This window comes from Schistocerca gregaria, chromosome X, assembly GCF_023897955.1.
Source record: "Schistocerca gregaria isolate iqSchGreg1 chromosome X, iqSchGreg1.2, whole genome shotgun sequence".
NCBI lineage: Eukaryota > Metazoa > Arthropoda > Insecta > Orthoptera > Acrididae > Schistocerca > Schistocerca gregaria.
In genome coordinates this window covers 812,235,486-812,260,546 of record NC_064931.1, presented here as the reverse complement: position 1 = coordinate 812,260,546, position 25,061 = coordinate 812,235,486, and positions in this window count along the sequence as shown.

The following is a 25,061-nucleotide window of genomic DNA, read 5'->3' as shown; positions in this document are numbered from 1 at the left end:
TAATTAATGAGTCTTATCTTGTGTCGCTGGCGTCATTTCCTTCCGATGGCACAGTAAATCGAGAAAGTTACACTGTCAATCTGTATCACTTACGCTAGCTAGCTTTTGCTATCTGCAAGGTACTTTCTCCCTCGAACTTCGCACACTGAGATCGAAACGGAAGTCGGCGAGCGATGACTTCGCCGCCAGCAACATACCGCGCTCTACATTTTACCGAGCAACTCATTTCTGTCCACATAAAATGTCTGCCCCAGAAAAACAATCAGCTAGCAATAACGTAATGAGAGATTTTCTTTGTTTCCATACCATATGAAAAGAGCAGATTTTACATTTCATTTAAGAAGCTATAACATTTAACAGGTGTATGTACAGGAGTTACTTCGCGAGAAAACTTGCTCTTGACGCCCACATTTGTACCTATTATTGTTCGAAGAAACAGAAAGGCTGAATAAAAAATTTAGTTCCCTGCAAGTCGTTTCTCTTCCGAAGGAGGAAGGTTTTCTTCTGGCCTCAGTATTTAAAATGTTTAAACCCTGCGGTATAGTTTTCTAAGCTTTTTGTTTAAACGTGTATTAAGACTCATCCATAGTTTCACTTTGTAAATTAGTGTATAAAGTTTATATTTTTTTATCCAGCATCAAACTCTGTTTCTTTATTCTTACTGTAATAGTGAAACTATGTAGCGAAGATCTGTAGACTGGAGCTCCTCCACTGATCACGTGAGAGCAATTGAATTAGCTGTTACATGATAACAAAATCGAGGATATTAAGTACTCTAAAATTTTTTGGGAACTTAAGTAAAGCGTTACTGTTTACTGAAACGATGGGTATCATTTAAACTATCTGACGACGTACACTTATTCTTAGATCACTTTTTAGCGTAACGTAGTTTACGGCTAGTTAACTACAAAAAAGCATCAAGTAACGCTACTCCCATGTGTGAACAATGTGTAAAAACGATCTGTATGCACTGTCGATAAGCCATATCAGCTCGTTTTGTTGTGTGTGTGTGTGTGTGTGTGTGTGTGTGTGTGTGTGTGTGTGTGTGTATGTGTGTGTGTGATATATTTTATCGGAAGTTTTTCACTGTTCTGCGGTCCATAGCACGTGTAGTGTCTCTAAGGCTGACTAAAAACAATGGTTCAAATGGCTCTGAGCACTATGGGACTCAACTTATGAGGTCATCAATCCCCTAGAACTTAGAACTACTTAAACCTAACTAACCTAAGGACAACACACACATCCATGCCCGAGGCAGGATTCGAACCTGCGACCGTAGCGGTCTCGCGGTTCCAGACTGTAGCGCCTAGAACAGCACGGCCACTCCGGCCGGCGGCTAACTAAACATGGGACGGAATGTTATAGAAAGCTTAGTGGTTCAACAGGTTTTTTTTTCTTTTTTTTGCCACGGGGCTTCATGATAATGACTTTCCCACATCCTGTCCTGGGGAAACAGATCTAGTGATTTAATGCTATAGAAAAATGGCTCCTGCTCCGGATCACTGTTCTACAGGCTCAAAACAGCAGCCCGAATCCAGCTGCAAAAAATGACGCACTGTAAACAAGCAGCAAAACCGACGTAATAACGACAATTTCTCTAATTTCACCTTAGGAGATAAATCAAAAGCTATGGATCCATTGTAAACGTTTGTACAGGAGCGAATAATTTTTATACCATTGATAAGAAACATTCATACTACTTGCATAAAGTATTTCTTTTGATGACGTCACCCAATATATTCCCTTCCAGTGCTCTCATTCCGTTTTACTGATGATCCTTTCGACGGTTCTGACTTGGATTTCTATTCCTTCCCATTCTCCGGAAACGTTTCAGGTCAGTACGCCAACTACGGCCGACATTCTGAAAAACCTTCGTTACAATCGGGTTGCCTCTATTGTTCTCAATCTCTGCCCCCGCCTGTGTCACCAAATTAAAATATTGGCACTTCTCATGATGACGCGTACTTTTTTCTTTCGCTGTACTGTCTCAGTTCACGTTATCGTGTAGCATTTAAAATACTAACAGATACGCTGCCTATTTACTCTTTGCCTTACACGAATTATTTGAACAAATTACTCGCTGATCGCAAATCAGTAAATGACATCAAAAGACTTCTTTTCAGACTTTTCCTTTGACTGTGCCAATCTCTTGGTTTCATTTCTACCTGGCTTTCGATTTAGTGTATCACTCTGATTTGTAAGTAGCATTCTGAAAGAAAGTATAATTCGTTCACTACACTGTCTCATCATTCTAATCCTTTTATCATTTTGGTACGTTTTTATTTCCGTACCTGTAACTATAAATAACATTTTTCTCCTTCTTTGTGTCCCTTTGAGGATTATTTACTATGTAAGTACCCTTCGGTTATCGTTAGCAATTTTACTTGCAGAGGGTGTAGCAGTGCTGATTGCAAATTGTGGCGCCGTAGTTCTCTCTGCGTTTATTTTCACTAATATTGTCAATATTTCTTACATATTCGCATAGATTCTCTAGCGTTAAGTTGAATGTATGGTTCAGAAACTTCACTTTTCTCTCTTTCCTTTCTCATTTTAGATAATACCCATTTTCCTTGAGTTCTCACTTTCGTTGTTTCCACACGTTGTCTTCCAATGTACTTTGTCTTCGTGAATTGGAAATCCACTTCTCAAGATGTAGGATCCCACCCTTTGACAAAAAAACTCATTGATATCCAGGTACCGTATTCGAGTCCCCATCCAGCCACAATTTCCCATCGTTTCTAATGTTCACTGCAGCGTGAGCTCGTCTAAGTAGAAACATGCCCCTACTAAACAGGGCTTCACTTCATTCAAATCACCAACTCACAAACTAAAAATTGCGTTCAAATAACGAATACTCTCTAATCACTACAACATATGATTATGGAATTTGGTTGGTCATTGCTTGATTACCAGTCTCACTTTTTTAATTATGAATAACGTCCCGTCGTAGGTGAGACCTTTAGATCTAAAGCACAAGCACTTGAAACGTATAAGGAATGAGGCAAACAGCGGTTTTCTCTTAGAGTGATTTTGGCGAAATTAGAAGATCTGTAATTTAAGCTGGTCTCGGTTTCATATAAAAGTCACTCGTCTATAACAGGCATCCGATACCTGGAGAAGAACAACCACACAGGTTAATTCGCAAATATGGAGAATGATAGGCTCCAATTCTTCGGTAGGATAATCGGCAACAGCAGTTTGTCTAGGAAATACTTTGCCTACAGAGCCATTGTATGGCAAATGCTGGGCTACTATTCGAGTAGCCGGCATTCACATCTGGTTGAACTAGACAGACTTGTTTGACTCGCGAGGGCGAAAATCTGAGAATGCTCAAACAATATACACTCAAAGAAATACAGCGGCCACAGAACTCTGTAATCCCTTACCTAGGAACGTGAAATGTTTGAGACGTAACAAAGCAAATTTTAAATCTGGTTTCCTCTTGTGAATAATTCATCACGTTATAGAGGGTATTTCTTTACCGAAGACTAGCGAAATGTGTTATGTAGAAGGCAGTAATGTTGAAATTTTTCCTGTCCCTAAGTACGTTTCGGGAAGTAAAATTACTAATGTTAAAGCTGTATGCTAATTTTCATAAAATTTAAGTTGCTGTATTATTTATTAATTTGTAAACGGTCAGCGTTTAGTAATACACAAAACAAATCACCTGTACGTGACCTGTCACCTGGATCTTTCCATATCATTTCGATGAAACTTTAGCAGATAATGGATGGAACATGGACTTCACTAAGTAACGCATTACAATACACCGAGAGGAACGATGAATTGAATACGATACTTTATGAAGTACACAGTGAGATCAGTATGGACACGAATGTAAATAGCGTAAAACTACGCGGAAGCAGGCCCTGATGCCGCATCCTGGCAGAAAAGCTGGTCACCATATTCTCCAACGTGCTATTTTACAAGTTATTCAAAAGGTATAAAAATCGACTAAAAGAATAGACGTATGAAGAAGGGGTTTGTAAAGAAAACAGTGTGTACAGATACCTTAGAAATACCGTGCACGTTTGAATAGGCGCTAGTAATACGACGTCTAATGTAATAGGTAACGATCATTTGGAAACACATCTACATGCAAGACAAATCAGGAAGAATAGTGGACAAGGACTTCACACTACCAGAGTAGGAAAAGGCAAGTTACCTCGTCGGATAGATATATGAAAATTTTCAGCGACGGCTGAAGAAAAAAATACCTTAGAGTAAGGCAGACCGTGGCGAAGACTTTTGGTATCATCTGACTGTGTGCATAAAAGTGAATCAGTACCTCGATGAGCAGTTAATTGGAGGAAGCGATCAAGAGAAAAATATGCGGTCCGTGGTTAACAAGCTGACGAATTACGGTATCAGCACTAGCTCACTCTTTGAAGCACGGTCTAACGTGGGCAAGCGACGATTGCAGACAAAAAACAAGACATTTCCAACTCCAGCCTATCGAAACAGCCATCATTGACACGTGTGGGAACAAATAAAACTAGTAAGAGAGAGAGCACATGGCAAGGAAATAAATTTTAGTTAAGTGGAAATATGGGAAAACAGATACAGTAACTAGAAAGAAGGAATCATTGAAGTTTGTATTGTTGTGTATCGTGAAGAATTAGGGTAGAGGACCACCGGAATTGGCAAAAGAGAAGATACAAAAAGTATAAATGCATTCATTAAAGGAAAATGAAAAACAACCTGGTAATATTAAAACTGTAAAAAGCTAGACTATGATGCGGGTCCTTACTCACCGCACCCAGCAATAACTATTAAAGATTTGCTCTCAGACATACTTACTTATATTTAACATTCGAAGATTTTCTGCAGAACGCAGGAAGTCGCGTCGATGTCGATATCATTACACACGGAATACGGTCTCAATTGGACAAGGTTATCGGAAGTACCGGCAATGGAAGTCACTTATAATATACGGCAAACATAAATGATTCGCTCAAACGAAGCAACTGTTAGTGTTATTAAAAAGTCAAGTTTGTCATTATAGTTTATGAAGACGTGATATGGATACTACAGATTTCTCTCCTATACAATTTAACGGATTTCAGTTATGAATAAAGAAAAGGTCATGACGCGTTATTGAGAAAGGAGAAACGAGTTAGCGGAAACTCAAATTCCGTGAAAGGTAGGCAAACAATAAGACACAGATGTCTAGTAATAGCGGACTATTTGCATGCAAGCCGGAGTGGCCGAGCGGTTCTAGGCGCTACAATCTGGAACCGCGCGACCGCTACGGTCTCAGGTTCGAATCCTGCCTCGGGCATGGATGTGTGTGATGTTCTTATGTTAGTTAGGTTTAAGTAGTGCTAAGTTCTAGGAGACTGATGACCTCAGCAGTTAAGTCTCATAGTGCTCAGAGCCATTTGAACCATTTGGACTGTTTGCATGCGATCAGTACGTAATAAAAGTAAACAGCCTTTGGAACCTAAAAGCGAACAATTGTTAAAGCAACAGACGTGGAGGCTTTCACAACTAAACCGAGAAAACAAAGACTAGAGTGATAAGCAGATCCTCCTGCTTCTAGGACTTCGAACAACGAATACGTCCAAGCATTACGGGTTCTATTACTATATGAAATTCTCTGACTGCGAATAGATTACAGGAAGGTATAACGTCGCCCGTGCTTGTTCAAAAACACTCTCACATGTTTTGTCGTACTTACATGTTTCACTTCTCTCCAAGTCAACCAGATGTCAGAAACAAGGTAATAACTCCCCCTCATTCAGCCATAAACAAAATGCTCTTTCTTTATAAAGGCTTTAGGCATCCTGGTCACTTCTTTCTTCACTTACGAGGAAGTCTCACTATCTTTCCTCTGAGCGTGTGACATTAACGCGCTTTGATACAACTCTAAAAGTGAAGCAGCTATCAAATGGAACCTTGACTAGAATATTATGATCTCTTGGTCTGAGATTTAAAATTTTTGTGGCATATAAATCGTTCCATACGAAAATTCGGAGGAACTTTCTGTCACGAAATTTCGGCGCAGAGTCTTCTGACCATCTTCAGGTAAGATGGGAGTTCAGTGTGCTTTCACCAGTACACGCCTTAAGATGACCAGGTGTTACATTATTTTTAAACCACAGTAAAAATACCTATACTGCATATTGAAATAGGTCTGTAACAGTTTCACTAGCCAAAGTCGGGTAGCACAAGAAGTATTTAGTAATCTGTAACTTCTCGAGAAACATGTTACCTAAATAATTAATAACAAATATTTGACAGCTTGATTCATTTTTCTACCTTGCATGTTCCAGTTAAATAAACTTCAAATACTTGCTAGTCCCTTTACTTAGCATATTTACGTAGTTCCACGGTATAAGAAGGGCTTTGAGGGTTGACACTGAGTCCTTGCCAGTCCATTCTTCTTTCGAGATGAATCTAAATACACTGCTCCTTCTAGATTTTAGTTTACCCGCTAATAAGCGCAATTGATTGTCAATTGCACGGACTGGAATGAAAATACAAAATTAATGAGGTTCTTCCACTATTAGGAATATTGCTATTATTTCACTCGCGCCATAAATTGTCAGACATGTGCCATCCAGTATAGTACTATCAATATCCTGGTTCCAAAAAATAGTTGTTGCACAGTAACCAATAACAGCACTGCCCAATCACTTAATATCGAAGAGGTGTTTCGTAATCGTTTTTTCGCAAGATATGATGGATTTCATAGCTCCACGTTATGTGGAAGAATGACAATAACGACATTGGTAGTCGAAGGTGCATATACCGACATCAAATATTTATTTAATTGTATCCTACGGATCATAGGTCGTAACACGCAGATAACGCATTTTTGCTGTTTTTCAGCTGCACGATATTCCTAAGCGGCTCATCAGCTCTGATTTATTAATTTTCACAAGAAACAGAATAAGGAGCAAATTACATGTGGCAACGACGAATATTCGTTTAGTCTCTGTACGTCCATGTTACTAGAGATGATTGCGGGACTTGGCTGTTTGATACAGGATCTCAACTTAAACATCTTTCAGCAGTCTAGTTTCCAACCTTATTTCATTTGGCAGCCAGTTTCAGCGTTTTACTACGCCACTTTCAGGCCCCTGACCGACGAGTACGAAGATTCTACCTCGGTTGTGATCAAAACAGGGAGCAACAGTACTGATGCATGCAGATTTTTGCTCTAGCGATCACTTCAACCATCATGTGCTGATGATCATCACCGTTATGGAGCCACCAGCAGCTTCCAAAGTGCCTTTGTCGTTAAGTGAAGGTCACTGCGCTGTCCGTGGTAAGAATTAATGCCTTAAATTTGGTGTTCACGACACAGTCTTGACACCGTGGATTTCAGAATAATGAATTCCCTAACGAAATCCGAACTAGAATGTGTCTGGCATCAAGCTCCAACTACCATTCCTCGTTCAAAATCTGTTAATTCCCATCGTGTGGCCATAACCACGTCGGCCACCTTTTCACATGAATCACCTGAGTACAAATGAGAGCTCCGCCAATGCACTGCCATGTTATACCTTGTGTACGCAATACTACCGTCATCTCTGTATGTGCATATGACTTTTGTCGCCTCAGTGTAGTATTTCTGTTCATCCGTAGATCTCTTTTACTGAGATGTTGGACATGTCTTGATATTACAATTAAGGCCCAACAAAATAAAGCAATTCATATATACAGGCATTTACATACTTACAGGCATAGTTTGATAAGGATGGGACAAATAGTCGGTGCGGCATAATAGCAGAAACTATCTCGACGTTTGCCTGGAGTAATTTAGGGAAAGGGTGCAAAACCCAGATCAGGATGATCAGATAAAGACAGGAGCGTCTTCCTTCCCGAAAATAAGACCAGTTTGTTTAAATCATTGATACCTCATCCGGATAATGCCTAGTGTACAGTAATGTTTTGCAAAGAAATTGTTTAATGATATAAAAGGCATGTGCTTCACTATTTTTTTTAATTGCTTGACATAAGGAACCGAATTCATAGTCACTGAACTGCACATTACATCAAATCACACAGTTCTTACTACAAGTTTACGTGCTTTCATTACTTTGTAATACATGTAACAGAGAATGTCCGTCCATTTACACAACAATACATTTATAAAGCGTGCTATCTACCTCCTCCCCAAAAAAAAAAAAAAAAAAAAGAGAGAGAGAGAGAGAGAGAGAATAACTGATGTTATGAAGAATTGTTTCAGGTGAGATTAGATCTCATCTGTATCGTAAATAAGCTGATTGTTCTCAGTTATGGCAATGAAAAGTCTTGAGAAAGGCGTATCAATAAATATTTGTCCTGTGCCTTCTGTGAAAACTTATGTTACATGTCTACAGATGTTATGCTCTCTCAGAAGTTCCCCTTCGCTGTAATCTACAAAATAACCACACTTTTATACCTTTTGTAGTTTAAATTTGAAATTTCCTTCGAATTGTTCGCAGGTATCTCCATACGTAATAAAAAATGAAAAAAGATTCAAAACCTATGTAATAGAACTTATTTTATAATCAAAAATTGATTTAAATAATTTTCGAGATTCTTTTCACAATTTTGCGTAGATCTTTCATTCGTTTCTTTACTACCCTACAGAAGAGCGACTATGAAGTAATCGTAGACTAGACAGGTAACAGATATAAACTCTACTCAGAATATGTCTCAAAACTATTGTGCCAGTCGGAACACCATAATCCTGTCAAGGACATGTAGCTCGTCACGGCACTGCTTACGTACTGAAAGGTAAAATTTTGACTCTGTTGGTTAGGTTTATTCACCCTCACTTCTTATCCCTCACTCAGGTAGCCACCATTAAATACGATTACGTCATCACAACTTAGGGCTTTTATAACGCCATTAAGTATCTAGATAGATCGTTCTTCCAATATGTACTATCGTGGCTAATATTTAGTGAATATGACCTAATACTCTCACGATTCTCAAAGATACCACAAACGCCAAGGTAGTGCGTTAAATGATAGCGACATAGTACCCTAAAACGGAAACTTGAATATTTTCTTTCCACGAAACTGCAGATTTTAAAGTTAAAACATGTAGACTAAGATCTTTCTGTTGATTATTTAATGATGCCAGCTTTCTTCTTCGGGCATATGAAAACAGTGATGCTAGTTTAAGTCATATTTCCATTAAAAACTGTTTAATATCAGTCAGTTGGCTCGTAATGACAGCTCATTCATACAGAACAGTAATAGAAGGCACAGTTCTTTCTGTAGCTGACTAACTATATATCTGAAGTTTCTATCAGCCATGTTCCTATGCTGCTGTTGTCTCCCTATATGGCTTTTTAAGATGAAATCCGACGCACTACTTAAGTGCACGATAGTAGAGGATTACTACGTTTTCTTTAGTCAGTAAACGTAGAATTTGGTGTCAGAAATGGTTCCTTCCAACAAACAGAACCGTGTGTGATTTTTATAAAAGCTTACGTGTAACAGCGTTTCTTTCTGCAGGAGTCGTCGCTTTTCTACACTGATGAACGTTGCAACTGTTTACCATATTGATAAAATGAGAATAACGCAACACATCCAGAGACTAGCAACAGACACAACTTAACCGTTTGTAAAGGATGTAACACTTTTCTTATTTCTCTACAATACTGGGAAAAAGAACTGTATTACAGCCTGGTGACGTCAAACGGGGCGTAATTTTCGCGATGGACTGGCGCAGCGACGACAGGACTTTCACTGGCCTATCCTGTATACTAATTGTAGCCGTAGCCAATAGGCTCATAGAAAGCTACTGAATGCGCGCGATGACCAGTACTAGTGGGGCCGGTATTAGAAACTAGAAACTAGCGCGAAGACCAGCAGATCCCTATCTGCAAGTATAATGTGGCGCAGACTGGTTTCGAACGCGGTACCTCCAGTTCCAGCTCCCCAGTCCTGCGGTGAGAACGTCCACGGTTACAGAGAACATAAAACAGCCCTTTCCAGAAAAGTACCGCGACGCATTCTCACTGTCGAAATCTCTTGACTGAAACGAGCACTTCTCTGTAACGTTACAGTTTTCCCTGAGAACCACAAGCAGAAGCCGTAACAAATCGGATTCTTCATGTTAATAAGAAAAATGAAAATAGTAACAGAACCCGACCCCCTTTAAAATGTCCAATTACGCCCAGCAGTTCAGTAAGTAAACTTTCTGAAGTAAGTCAGCAGATCCTAGAATTGTGAATGGTTCAAATGACTCTGAGCACTATGGGACTCAACTGCTGTGGTCATCAGTCCCCTAGAACTTAGAACTACTTAAACCTAACTAACCGAAGGACATCACACACATCCATGCCCGAGGCAGGATTCGAACCTGCGACCGTAGCAGTGGTGCGGTTCCGGACTGAAGCTCCTAGAACCGCTCGGCCACAACGGCGGGCTAAACGTAGTCGTCAGACCTATTGGCGTCCTTATAATCCTATAAGAAAGCTAGCTCGTATTTGCGTTTTTTGTGATTAAGGTGAATACTACAGTGGCTACTGAATAATGGATCAGTTATTCGTTTGTCGAATGAAACAAACACTAGAGCAATTCATTGATTCCGGAAACAGTAACGAAAAAGTGGCACAAACTGCTCGTCACAAAACTGCAATCATAAATGGATTAAAATAGCAAAGCAGACATTTTGATAACATTTGACGGGATTTTTGAAGAGGAATTTATTTTGCTACCAAAATGCCCGACGAAGCTTATAGACAAATTAAAAACGTTGGCGAAACTTATAGACAAATCAAAACCGTGGACCCGGCCAGGAATCGATTCCCCGGTCTTCGCCTCTCAAGAAAATGTTCTTGCAAGGTGAACAGTCCACAGTACAAATCGACGTACCAGCTCCTCCTCGATAAAATGAATTCACTGTAGAAAATCTGTTCTTTTAAAAACGACTACTAGTTTTTTTTCCTGTTCGAATCAGTTATGGTTTACCGAAATACTTTTTAGACGAATTGGATGACCTTTCTTTAAAGGAAGTCATTAGCGTCATCTTCATCGGACCTTACTCATCATTCGGAGTTTGTGATTTAGCAAATATGCAATCACATTATTATTACTGTAGCTACTATTCTTAATATTTTGAATTATTATTTATTTATTGGAGCGACATATCCCACGAGCGTGAGCCACTACCGCATAACAGCAGTTTCACGTATATCAATGATTTTGAAATGACTCACCTGCAGACGACATTTATATACTCATTCCTTAAAGATATTGCTTGATACCTTCCCTCTGATTTGACCCGTGGTCACTGAATAACGACTATATTTTGAAAAAAAGTAAATCATGACGATTAAGGGTGTGGGATAAGTACCTGATTTTAATAAGAAAGGGATCACACTCTTCTTATCACTCAAAATTCGAGAATGTTGCAGCCGTGATGATGAGTTACAGTTAAAATCCTACATCATCATCACAAGAAAAGTAGCCACGTAAATGTTTTGCCTCCCCTGCTAGATGTCTTCAAGAGGAATTTGAACTCGCGGCATGCCACTGTGGAAGGCTGTGAGCCGCGAGCACGCATTAGAACGGTATGGCTCCACTCTCTCCACTCCACTGGACAGGACGATGGCATGCGGGAACGCTGCGCTTGGCCGATATGAAGTGGTGCTTCCAGAAGACTCAAACGGCATACCATGTGCCAGAACTGTGTGCTTTACAGACGGACGGATGCAGCTACAAAGCGCTTTCTCAAGACCTGCAGGTAAGGACACTGGAGGAAATCCTGTCAACGTCTCTCCACTAACAGTCCCATTCGGCGGATCTGGGCAATGGGTTGCTCGCTCAAACGCAAACCGGTGCCTCCCAAACGTTTGCAGACCTGGACGGGCGATATGTATCGATATTATAGCACCACCCACTACACTGTCAGCACCCATTGACCTCTCGGCGATCGATACCGCTGACGAACTTCGAGATGGTTTCACCTCACCAGTTTCTCCCGCCGTACTCCACTAGGCTCTGGCGTTCTCAATGGCCATATCATCCGAATATGACCAGATCCGTTATTCCAACATCAGCAATCTGTGCAATAACCCAAACCGCGTTCTTATGAACATCTTCACTGACAGTTGGAAGGACGATTCCAGCTTACTGAACGGCTCAAATATTTGTGACCATATTGAAACCTGGGGAGAATCCTAGTCGAGAAGCGTCGTATTGCCAATTGCTTTGTCATCGTGTATATGTAAGATCTTTGAAAGTTTTCTCAAATCCTGCTTAGAACGACGATTGAAAGATCAGGATTTGCATCTCTGAACGCAATGCGGCTTTCGTAAGGGCAGAAGTACTGTTGACAATATCACACATCTTGCGATGGACACTGAAAAATCCTTCCTGACCAACGGGTACCTGAAGGCATTATTTCTTGATTGTTCAAGTGCTTATGACAATGTTACTATTTTTAAGCTGATTAACGGAGCGAAATTGTTACACCTCCCGGCACCGGTTTTACAAATTATCCACAGTTTGCTCGGCTATCGCGCGGTACACGTTCGGGACCAGGAGAACGTTCTATACAGGCGTCACATAGTGATCCGTGGGCTCCCACAGGGTGCGTTGCCGAGTCCATTACCATACACCCTTTACGTCACCATCCTGGAGACTGTATTAAGCCCCAACGTCAAAGTTATTCGGTCCGCAAACGACGCTTGTATATATGCTTGTTCGCCATGATTTTGGATGACGCACGTGACAAACTGGCCACACGGAAGTTAGGAAATGGACTCACTTTTTCGCTCGAAAAATCTGCAGTGGTGATAGTCAAGAGAAAACGACGCAATTTGTTATCTGAACTCCAATTTGGTCTGTACAACCTTCCTGTTCAGTCACGTACTAATCTGCTTGGCGTCTGCTTTGACTGCAAAGTGACTGGGCACGTCATGTTGCGTATCTCACAAACAAGTTGGAACACACTGTGATTTTGCTATAGTTTGGTGGGGAGCTAGGGAGCGGAACCGACAGTCCTCTTAACTCTGTATGACAAGGGTGAGCAAGTTTTCGGCCGTGGGCCATACCCAGGCCCAGTGCCAAAGCGTCTAGCTCCGCTTCACATTTACGCACCGCCACGGCGTGCTGTCTGAGCGCGGGGAAGGGGAAGCAGGGAAAACTGGATACCACTTGCTTTTACATTTCACGTTTCTCATCAACATAGATCACAAAAAACAAGTTTTCAGTATTAATTAATTATTTTTGGGGCACTGAAGACATAATTTTCATCTGGTACAAACTGTCGGCATACTGGCAGACGCAGACAATTTTAAAGAGTATCGCAGTTAAGTTACCACGCAATGGCGACTTCTTTCGTTTCATAACCGTAAAAAGGGCTTTCACACAAATACGTCGACCAAAATATTGTATCACTTTTGCAGTCTTGTTACGGAGACTTGGAAAATATACCTTAGGAAAGCAGTGTAGACGTCCTGGAAAGTTTTAACTTAAAAATATTTGTAATTAAACCGGGAATGACCTTGCAGGTCAATCAGTTACATCTGCACATGCCCAGAGGCGCTTTCAACTAAAACGACAAATAGTCTCGAAAACAGATGTTACACTGAAACTGTCCCCTAAACCCTCGTAATGCTGTCGTTGAAATTCCTGCGAGGCCACAATGAATTCTTCAAGTTTCGCACTTTTTAACGCCAGTGAACATAGGGAACTGGATTGTGTTTGACAGAATGTGTCCCTTCTGAAACCCTATTCTCTTTTTAAATGCATCCTCATCAAATCATAACGAAATTGCGTTACAGTGTCTTACTATGGGCAGCGTGCAGTCAGGTCTGCCTTAAGTGCGAAGTCTGCAATCTGGTCCAGATGGTTTAATTTTCGTTTCCGCACTCCTTTTTTTCCTTCATAAATTCGGCAATTGCGCGGTTTAAATCGAAAAATTGTTCCAGCCGTGCACCTGGACTTAACGAACGTACTTTTCAGTAATATACTAAGTTTCCATACTCTTCGTGTACTTCCACTGAAAACTGTTGCAATTGAAAATGGAATAATGGGTGTGACTTCAGAAATTTTACTATTCGTACCACCAGTTTCTTCAAGTGCTCCATGCGCGAAAATTTAGCACAAAATGCTTCTTGATGTACAGAACAGTGTTGATAGTTGTAATTTGTTGCTCTTTCATTGTCATCTAAAGGTTTTAAGTTCTTTCTGCATGGTATTATAATATCACATCGTAGCAGTTCTTATCCCTCTCTTCTGTCATTCCCATTAATTTGAAGGACTGTGACGATAGATCGCTAGAGTGCCTCTTTTCGTGCTAACAGCAAATGAACCTGTGAACGTCCTTCGTATCTCGAACAAATAGCAAAGGTTAAACTGTGCTGACACCACGATTTTGCCGAACTTAGAGAAGGGTATCAGACGGATGCCATATTCCTTGACTTCCAGAAAGCATTTGACTCGGTGCCCCACTGCAGACTCCTAACTAAGGTAAGAGCATATGGAGTTGGTTCCCAAGTATGTGAGTGGCTCGAAGACTTCTTAAGTAATAGAACCCAGTTCGTTGCCCTCGATGGTGTGTGTTCATCGGAGGTAAGGGTATCATCTGGTGTGCCCCAGGGAAGTGTGGTAGGTCCGCTGTTGTTTTCTATCTACATAAATGATCTTTTGGATAGGGTGGATAGCAATGTGCGGCTGTTTGCTGATGGTGCTCTGGTGTACAGGAAGGTGTCGTCGTCGAGTGACTGTAGGAGGATACAAGATGACTTTGACAGGATTTGTGATTGGTATAAAGAATGGCAGCTAACTTTAAATATAGATAAATGTAAAATAATGCAGATGACTAGGAAAAAGAATCCCGCAATGTTTGAATACTCCATTAGTAGTGTAGCGCTTGACACAGTCTAGTCGACTAAATATTTGGGCGTAACTTTGCAGAGCGATATGAACTGGGACAAGCATGTAATGGCAGTTGTGGGGAAGGCGGATAGTCGTCTTCGGTTCGTTGGTAGAACTTTGGGAAGATGTGATTCATCTGTAAAGGAGACGCTTATAAAACACTAACACGACCTATTCTCGAGTACTGCTCGAGCGTTTGGGATCCCTATTAGGTCGGATTGAGCAATTCAGAGAGGGCTGCTAGATTTGTTACTCGTGGGTTTGAGTCTCTAGAGGAAAGGAGGCGTTCTTTTCGTGAATCGCTACTGAGGAAATTTAGAGAACCAGCATTTGAAGCTGACTGCAGTACAACTTTACTGCCGCCAACTTAAGTTTCGCGGAAAGACCACAAAGATAAGATAAGAGAGATTAGGGCTCGTGCAGAGGCATATAGGCAGTCATTTTTCCCTCGTTCTGTTTGGGAGTGGAACAGGGAGAGAAGATGGTAGTTGTGGTACGAGGTACCCTCCGCCATTCACCGTATGGTGGATTCCAGAGTATTTATGTCGATGTAGATGTAGATGTAGTTGTGCCGACCGCAGAATGTGGCACCGCAGTACTAAATGAAATGTTATGGTGTTACGGGTACTTCTGAGAAGCACCGAGCAGAGCCGGGTGACAGGGTGGGCTGGCCCGCTCGCGGCCCACGCACGCTGCATGCGTCAAGTATGGCGCGCCGTGGCCGGTCCTACTGTACATGGTCTTATCCCGCTCCGTCTACGTATGGCAGCATCGTCTATGGCAACGCAACGAAATCGACTTTGTGTACACTCGATGTCCTACATTACAGGGTGCTTCGCCTTCTTGTTTGAGCCATCAGATGTACGAGCGGTTCTAGGCGCTTAAGTCTGAAATCGCGTGACCGCTACTGTCGCAGGTTCGAATCCAGCCTCGGACATTGATGTGTGTGATGTCCTTAGGTTAGTTAGGTTGAAGTAGTTCTAAGTTCTAGGGGTCTCATGACTTCAGATGTTAAGTCCCATAGTGCTCAGAGCCATTTGAACCATCAGATATACGCTCACCGACACACTGTTAGTGGCAGTGTCTGAAATGCCGGTCATCTTAGACGGCAGATGTCCGATAATTGTCTCTTTAGTCGGTCTTCCATATTTGATTTTATCTCCGTGAAGGCGTTTGGTCAATTCTGGGGGCTAACGCAGACACCTCAAAGACGAAGAACGAACCGAAATTCCATACTAGAATGATTCACACCTAAGAGAAATATCGACCTCTTTTACTGCTAGCCCTACAAGACTCGAAACTCCCTACCTTTCGCCATCCATTTGGTACTTTCTTCACCTCGGCGCCGGCATGGTACTTTCCATCCCATTTATGAGCGAGGAGGAACATTAATCGCGATCTGGAGTACTTCATCACCCAACAATGGACACAGTATGCTTGTATCCATTCAGTTGGCTTTACAACTGAGGTAGGTGTGGGATACGTCTTCTTCAGCCCCTCTAGCAGCACAACCAAAGTTTTGCACTGCCAGCCGAATCGTATTTCTAGCCGGCCGGTGTGGCCGAGCGGTTCTAGGCGCTACAGTCAGGAATTGCGCGACCGCTACGGTCGCAGGTTCGAATCCTGCCTCGGGCATGGATGTGTGTGATGTCCTTAGGTTAGTCAGGTTTAAGTAGTCCTAAGTTCGAGGGGACTGATGACCTCAGAAGTTAAGTCCCATAGTGCTCAGAGCCTTTTGAACCATTTTTTCGTATTTCTACTGGCTATCGGCGACGGTATTTACTATGGGATGCAGACGTTCCTGCTCGTATTGATTCTCACTGACACCGAAAGTGTATTGCAGGAACATCTGGCGTTTAATAAATAGACTAACTAATATGTCTTAGATGTCTCGGAGTCCATAACAGACGGGAGGACGTTGGGTATTGCGGTCGGCTTACTCAGGATAAAAGAACCTAATGGCATTGTCCATAATGCAACTTTTAACCGCCTCGCTAAGAGGAGCGTTACGAAGGGACAGTTCCGCCCAACACCAATTCCTTATACGGATTCAACTCTGCGTTCAAGAAAGGCACTTATCACGACTGGAACTGTGAAGGGCACGTATGCCTGCTCCATAATGGCGGCCAACTGGCAGCCATACAATCGAACGTATCTTCTCGGCCATAGTTCACCTCGGTGAAGTTTAGTAGACGTCGTATGACCTCTCCCATCCGAATAAAGCTGACACACGGGTTTTATCCCGCCCACGTATACCGGCAGGCAATCGTCATATCCGGACATTGTGATCAAGATACAACAGCGGTGGGGAACCTGAACCACGTCATATCGGCCTGTCGCAAGTACTGGGTCACACAGGCAGGCTTGTACAGTACAAAAGTTTGGTTGTGAGGGACTATTCCCTCCATACAAGTGTGTGGATCTTGTCCTCGCAAGGAATCAGCCCTGTTCGAAAACTGGGACGTCCGTGTTTTTACTTCGTATTAAGTATTTATCTTTGTAAACGACACCGTTGTTTAACTTTCAATTATACGTTGCTGTGGATCTCGTTCTCTTATAGGACTGGCCAGATTCGAAACCACTGTCGTAATTGTGTGCTTTTATTTTATTTTACGAACATATCTTTATACTTCATACTCTTATCACCGTTGTATTGTGAAAACTGCAGTAATGTTAATGATCTATGGACCCCTGGTGACACAGAACGTAAACGAAGGCTGCTCTAACAATTAAACAGCATGTCTCACTAAGTACGGCTGACGCATGAATGCATTAGTTGATTTTGTAAAAAATCAAGAGAAATTCAATCGAGAGTAATATTTAGCAGAAATATTGTGTCTTAGCGATGAGCTGAAGAAACGAACTTTTTAACCGCATGATGCTAGAGGGGGAATAACTTTAGACAGAATGGCATATTGTTAAGTAAAGAAATTTGCAGTTACTCTGTAGCATCAATGCTCACAGATAGCTATAACAATATAAATTGATAACTAAACTTACCTTTAAAAGTATTTTCTGCATTAGCTCAGTGGTCGGGCTGTTTATTCCCCCGCACATCGTATCCTGCACGTCAATCAGTCTTCTATGTCATAAGTATTTGAGCGTAGATTGCTATTTTTTTATTACTTTGGTCAAATTCTGTGTCCATTTCCACATATACGAGATATGTGACAAAGAAATGAGGCTGACATCACTGTGAGCCATCTGCCAGCACTGTGTTGTTTTACTTGCTTGTGTAGAGCGGTATGTTCATCCCTTCCAGATGCTCTGTCCCAAGTTTCAGTTCGTACAACCATCACGTGATGTTTGAGTATTCCAAAAGTGAAGCCGTGTTTTTGTTGTGTGTTACGAAAATGGAAAATCGGAATTTAGAGCAATATTAAGCCATAAAGTTTTGTATTAAACTTGGGAAATACGCGTGTGTGACCTATGAAAACTTGAAACAGGTCTATGGGGAACATTTATTATTAAGAACACAAGTCTTTCGCAGGCACAAACCATTCTTGGAAGGCCGAGAACACATTGAAGATGAACCTCGGTCAGGGAGACCTTAAACTTAAAAAACCGACGAAAACATCGAAGTGTACGACCTCTTGTGAATCTGTTCTTCCAGGACAAACAGTCAACCAAGTGTTTTACAAATATGTGCTTGAAAGGCTCAGGAAAATGGTGAATCGAGTGAGACTGGCCACCGCAGACAAGTAGATACTGCACCATGACAACGCCTCATGTCACAGAGCCACTTCCATCACGAAATTTTTGACCTCAAAAGGCATTCGTGTTCCTTGCAGTTGTGGCATGTCATATATTGGTCAGACAATCAGGAATGTGGAGGGCGGTGTACTGAGCATAAGCGACACACACTCTTATAACAGCCGAGCAAATCGGCCATTGCAGAACATTGTCTTGGCACCGGCCATCTTAAGGAACACAACAACAGGGAGATTCTGAATTTACTACCAGATATTGGGATAGTGTAACAAAGGAAGATGTTGAAAGTAAATTACCAAATAACCTTATAAATAGAGAAGGTGATTTTTGTGCTGTTTAAGACTTTCACGACGTAGCGACTGCTTCATTGGATCACGGGCGTCGCGTCGGATAATGTTGTGGAAGCTGCACGATATTTCGACGAGACACCTGCTCTGCTTACAGTGAACATCTGAAGATGACGAGCAGCTGCCTCGTCGAAATATCGCGCAGCTTCCACAACATTATCCGACGCGACGCCAGTGCTCCAATGAAGCATGGTGATTTGTCTTTAAATTCTGCATTAAATCCTGTTCTCTCACTGTCAAAAAACAGAGGAACAGGGTTTCTGCTACCTCAGCCGTTGATTATTAATTTCACTATCGGTAGCTTCTGATGTCGGTTATCTTTCGTTTGTGATGGCGTCAATGTTTACGGTGTGTGTGTGTGTGTGTGTGTGTGTGTGTGTGTGTATGTGTGTGTGTGTGCTGCTGCTGTCAAAATATCGGCAGCTGTCAACGACGTCACCCGGTCGCAATCCCATAAGTTATCTGAACATTCTATGCGCCGGGAGAAACTAAGGTCCGGCATTTCTGTTGTTCCACAGCTCCCCTATTCACCCGATATGAGCCCTTGTGAATTTTTCCATTTTCCAAGATTGAAAAATGTATTGAAAGAACATCATTTTGAGACACTGAAGAACACTCAAAAGAATGTTACCGACATGTTAACGGTCCTGTCACTTGAAGCCTTTCAGCGCTTCTACCAAACGGTCAACAACGACTCTGTCGGTCTGTGTCTGGCGAAGGGTATGATACTTTTGTTTGAAAAAAATAAAACTTAGGTGGATAAAAAATCAGTCTCGTTACATTTCTCACACAACTCACACATGTCCCATTATCACAAACCTGCGAAATGTCTTTAAGCGACAAAATTCGTTTTCAGTAAAAGATCTGATTTTTCAGAGAAAACGCTTTCATCACACTAGTACCGTGTAACACCGCTTCTAGCCTTTGTAACGACCTCAGTTCGGATAGGAAGAGAGTCCGCAAGTTTCTTCATGTGTGCTGCCATGTCCATCTGAAGTCTTTCACTGCTGCTAAGTTCCCGTAGAGCTACCAAATTGCGGGAAATGGTCAGTTGACGTGCGAGTGGGTACCTGATAGTTCTTCAAACTGGGAACGTATTAGTACAGTCCTGTGAACCCACCTCAAGAGCTTGGAAGACGTGGTGTCTAGGAAACTTGCTTTCTCGGATCAAACACATCGTATTAATGAGTTTTATTACAAAAGGAAAAATTACAATATTTAACGTAGACTATTACACAAAAGCCGGCCGCGGTGGTCTCGCGGTTCTAGGCGCGCAGTCCGGAACCGTGCGACTGCTACGGTCGCAGGTTCGAATCCTGCCTCGGATGTGGATGTGTGTGATGTCCTTAGGTTAGTTAGGTTTAAGTAGTTCTAAGTTCTAGGGGACTGATAACCACAGCAGTTGAGTCCCATAGTGCTCAGAGCCATTTTTTTTATTACACAAAAGTGCCGCAAGCAAAGGGCGACATCCAAAATAAGCAATGTTCTTCAGTATAAAATGTCTTAAGTCTCTGCTATTCAAGTGCCTAATCTTGAAGCTTGAAGCTACTCCATTCGACTGGGTCGTGACCAGTCGTCTTCACGTAGGGGCCGCTGCTGTAGCGTTGCGGTCAGCGTGCGTTCGGCTGAAGTCTCTTCACGACCATCTCTTTTCTATAGTTCCCGAGTTGTGTGCCCGCGCTTGAACTTACGCCGTAACATGGAGCATTCCTCAGTCTGTTTTGCCGCAATTCGTTGCCTGTGGGGCTGTGCATTTTTCCTGTAAGTAATGTTCGAATACGAAGTGTAGTGGGTCGATCAACAGATGCAAATGTTCAGATAGTAGGTTTCCATACCCTTTATAGTGAGCTGCATTTGTATTGCTGTGCGTAGCCAGGATTGCCGAACCACTGCCGAAGATTCGCTGGAAGCAGTCACAGCCATTAAATCCACTGCATGATACGGAGCGCTCAGAGGGTATATCTGATCTCACTGTAACTGTGTACACTTACACACTGTTCTCGGGAAAACAAATGATTAGATTTGCAAGTCTCTGTGGCGGGTAAAACGGGCACCAAAGTGCATTAGTCTTGTTCGTGTTTAATGTCTTTACCAGGCCTGGTAGAGGCGTGGAAGTCAGAACTTGAGCGATCACTATGAAGGACACGTAGACAACGTGTACTCGTGTATGATAAGGTTATGAACAACTGACAGATTTCGAAACGGGCCTCAATGTAGGCCTCCATTCGGCCGGCAGGACGTTTCAAGCAATATCCAGATTTGTGAGGCATTCGGATGGGACAATGACTCGGTGTTCGACTGCTTGGATAGGCAGTGAGCGCAAACACACCCATCATCACGTTTTCGGTCGACCAAGGCTGATCGCCTTATTGTGCACCAAGTACATCGTACCCCCTTCACATGTGCGACTGACATCCGAGAACAAGTAATAAACTTCCTGTAACATTCTACGTCACCCCGCACCATTGGTCGGAGATAAGCAGCATCCGTACTAGGGAAATACTGTCCCATACGTAGGCCGCCGTTAACACCACAACGGTAACACCACAACGTAAACAGCAGCGTTTGGAGTGGAGCTGTGACCAGGAAGCTTGGAATGCTGATGAATGGCGTTACACAGTGTTCAGCGATGAATCGAGGTTTTATACTACCTCTGATGACCATCATGACCATCGTCGGCGAGTATGGCTGTGACCTGGAGAGAGGTCCCATTCCTAAAATGTTTTAAAGAGGTCCATCGTTTGTTACTTCTGGTATCATGGTGTGTGGATCCATTGGGTACGTCTCACGGTATCGGTTGATAGTGATCGAGAGAACGCTGAAGGCCTGCATCCTCGTGGGACAGTGCCATGGTGCCATTTTTCTTGTGGACAATGCTCGTCCACACATGACAGGTGTCTTCATGAACTCTCTGCTTCATGCCTAGGCACTCCTGTGGCAACCAAGATCCAAAGCTCTGTGGGTGCAGCTCGGACGGCAAGAACGTCGGAGTGCTAGTATCCAGGATATCAAGGAGCAGTTACAAGTGTTATGGGCCAGCTTGCTTCAGGGCAGGATACAGCCCAACCCAGTCAGTGCATGCATTCAGGACAGACAGGGTGCTACTTCATACTGATAATGGGCTCTTATTCCCAAGTTCTTTGTAAGTTTGAGCCACTATAGTAATCACTGAAATATCATCCCATATCGTCTCAACTAGTGAAGTTCATTTCGTCTTTTCCTCCATGTCACGGAGCTTCACTTTTTTGTTAGGGAGTGTATCTGAGACTATGCGTCTGGAGCGATTTAAAGTGGAAAGTCCATGTATGTATAACTAATGGTAGAAAAGGCAGATGCCAGACTAGAATTAATTAGCAGAATCCTCAGGAAGTGTGGTCCAGCCACGAAGAAGGTAGCTTATGAATTCGACAGACAATTGAGAATTGATCGTGAGTTTGGAACCTTTACCAGACAGGGCTGATGGAGGAAACTGAGAAAGTCCACGGAAGGGCAGCGAGTTTCGTCACAAGTCCCTTTAGCAGCCGCGAAAGCGTCACGGAGATGCTCATCCTTGCAGATACTACAAGAGAGACGTTATGCATCACGGTGTAGTTTACTGTTAAAATTCTTAGAGCATCTTTCTTAGAAGAATCAACGACTATACTGATGCCTCCTATGTACAGCCCACAGAAACCCATGATATCAAATTGGAGATATTCGAGATCAAACGGAGTATTACTAGCAATCGTTTATCTAGCGTACCATTCGCAAATGCAACATGAAACGGGGAAAGTGACAGTGATACTAAAAGTACCCTCCCCTCCCGCCACCCCGTCCCCCACCCCCAATAAGTCAGACACAATAAGGTTGCTTCCGTGATGAAAGTGTAGCTGCAGAGGTAGGTGGAATGAAAGGCGTCTGTGAGTGCACCTAATTCCTTCACAGATACTGTTCGTTTATTTTATCAGCTATACTGAATGAGACGCCGTCACATTATTATACGTACGACGCGTTTCGGGAGATCAGGTTCCTCTTGCGAGAACCCCTACAAGAATCTGATATACACTAACGGGACAAAACGCAACACCAAGACGGAGCCGTGCGACATAATCGAAAGCTGGTAGCCGTGTTCCTACGTCTGAAAGATTATGGCTATTCAGATTTCGCATTGCCGACTTTCTTCCCCCATCCTTCCCTAATCCGATGGGTCCGATGCCCCCCCCCCCCCCCCCCCCCCCACCTCCGCCCAAATCAACCAACCGGATTTCACGTTAGTCGCATAGGAGTGGCCTAGTAGCGCCACTCACCACTACATCTACATCTACATCTACATGACTACTCTGCAATTCACATTTAAGTGCTTGGCAGAGGGTTCATCGAACCACAATCATACTATCTCTCTACTATTCCACTCCCGAACAGCGAGCGGGAAAAACGAACACCTAAACCTTTCTGTTCGAGCTCTGATTTCTCTTATTTTATTTTGATGATCATTCCTACCTATGTAGGTTGGGCTCAACAAAATATTTTAGCATTCGGAAGAGAAGGTTGGTGACTGAAATTTCGTAAAAAGGTCTCGCCGCGACGAAAAACGTCTATGCTTTAATTTTTTGCACCCTTTCGATGTCCTCCGTCAATCCCACCTGGTAAGGATCCCCCACCGCGCAGCAATATTCTAACAGAGGACGAACGAGTGTAGTGTAAACTGTCTCTTTAGTGGACTTGTTGCATCTTCTAAGTGTCCTGCCAATGAAACGCAACCTTTGGCTCGCCTTCCCGACAATATTATCTATGTGGTCCTTCCAACTGAAGTTGTTCGTAATTTTAACACCCAGGTACTTGGTTGAATTGACAGCCTTGAGAATTGTACTATTTATCGAGTAATCGAATTCCAACGGATTTCTTTTGGAACTCATGTGGATCATCTCACACTTTTCGTTATTTAGCGTCAACTGCCACCTGACACACCATACAGCAATCTTTTCTAAATCGCTTTGCAACTGATACTGGTCTTCGGATGACCTTACTAGACGGTAAATTACAGCATCATCTGCGAACAGTCTAAGAGAACTGCTCAGATTGTCACCCAGGTCATTTATATAGATCAGGAACAGTAGAGGTCCCAGGACGCTTCCCTGGGGAACACCTGATATCACTTCAGTTTTACTCGATGATTTGCCGTCTATTACTACGAACCACTATGTTCATGCAAAGCATATTTGATCTAAATACAAGCCATAACGGTCCTGAGCGTTTGTTACCTTTGAGATTGGACGTGGCGACTTGACGTTAGTGAAGAATGTTTTTCAGGCGACAAAAACGCCATTATCAGCAACTCACTGAGTTTGAAGGGGGTCTAGTAATGGGGTTACGAAAAGCTATATGTACATTCTGCGGTGTTGCAGAAATACTTTGCAGGAATGTAGCAACTTGCATGACTGATGGCAGCGGTGGCCACGGGAATGTACGGTCGCAAGAAGACCGAACTCCAGCCGTCCATGTGGCATTACCGAGAGGGAAGAGCATAGTGTTTGGTAAATGGCTCTGGTGCTTCTACTGCATGTGTAACAGCAATCTGAACATCAGCTGGCACCACAGTGACACAAGGAACCGTTACAAATCGTTTACGGTGCTTCAAGGACAGCTCCGAGCCAGACGCCTATATGGTGCATTCCACTGACCCCAGACAACCGCCATTTGAGTATTCACTGGTACCACGCTGCTTCTACGGTCGCAGGTTCGAATCCTGCCTCGGGCATGGATGTATGTGATGTCCTTAGGTTAGTTAGGTTTAAGTAGTTCTAAGTCTAGGGGACTGATGACTGATGATAGATGTTAAGTCCCATAGTGCTTCGAACCATTTGAACCGTTCGAACTTCACTGGTGTCAAGCGAGAGCTCATTCGAAGGTATGGTGGAAGTTTTTATTTTCTGATGAAAGCTGGTCCTGCCTCGGTGCCTGTGATAACCGTGTGTTTCTTAGAAGAAGACCAGTTGGGGGCCTACCACCAACTTGTCTGTGCCCTAAGCACACTGGACCTACACCAGTGGTCTGCGTTGCAATTCCATATGACAGAAGGAGAGCTATTGTGGTTATCCCACGCACCCTGACTGCAAATCTGTTCGTCAGTCTGGTGATTCGACCTTTTGTGTAGCCGTTCATGAACAGCAATCCGGAAAGTGTTTTCCAA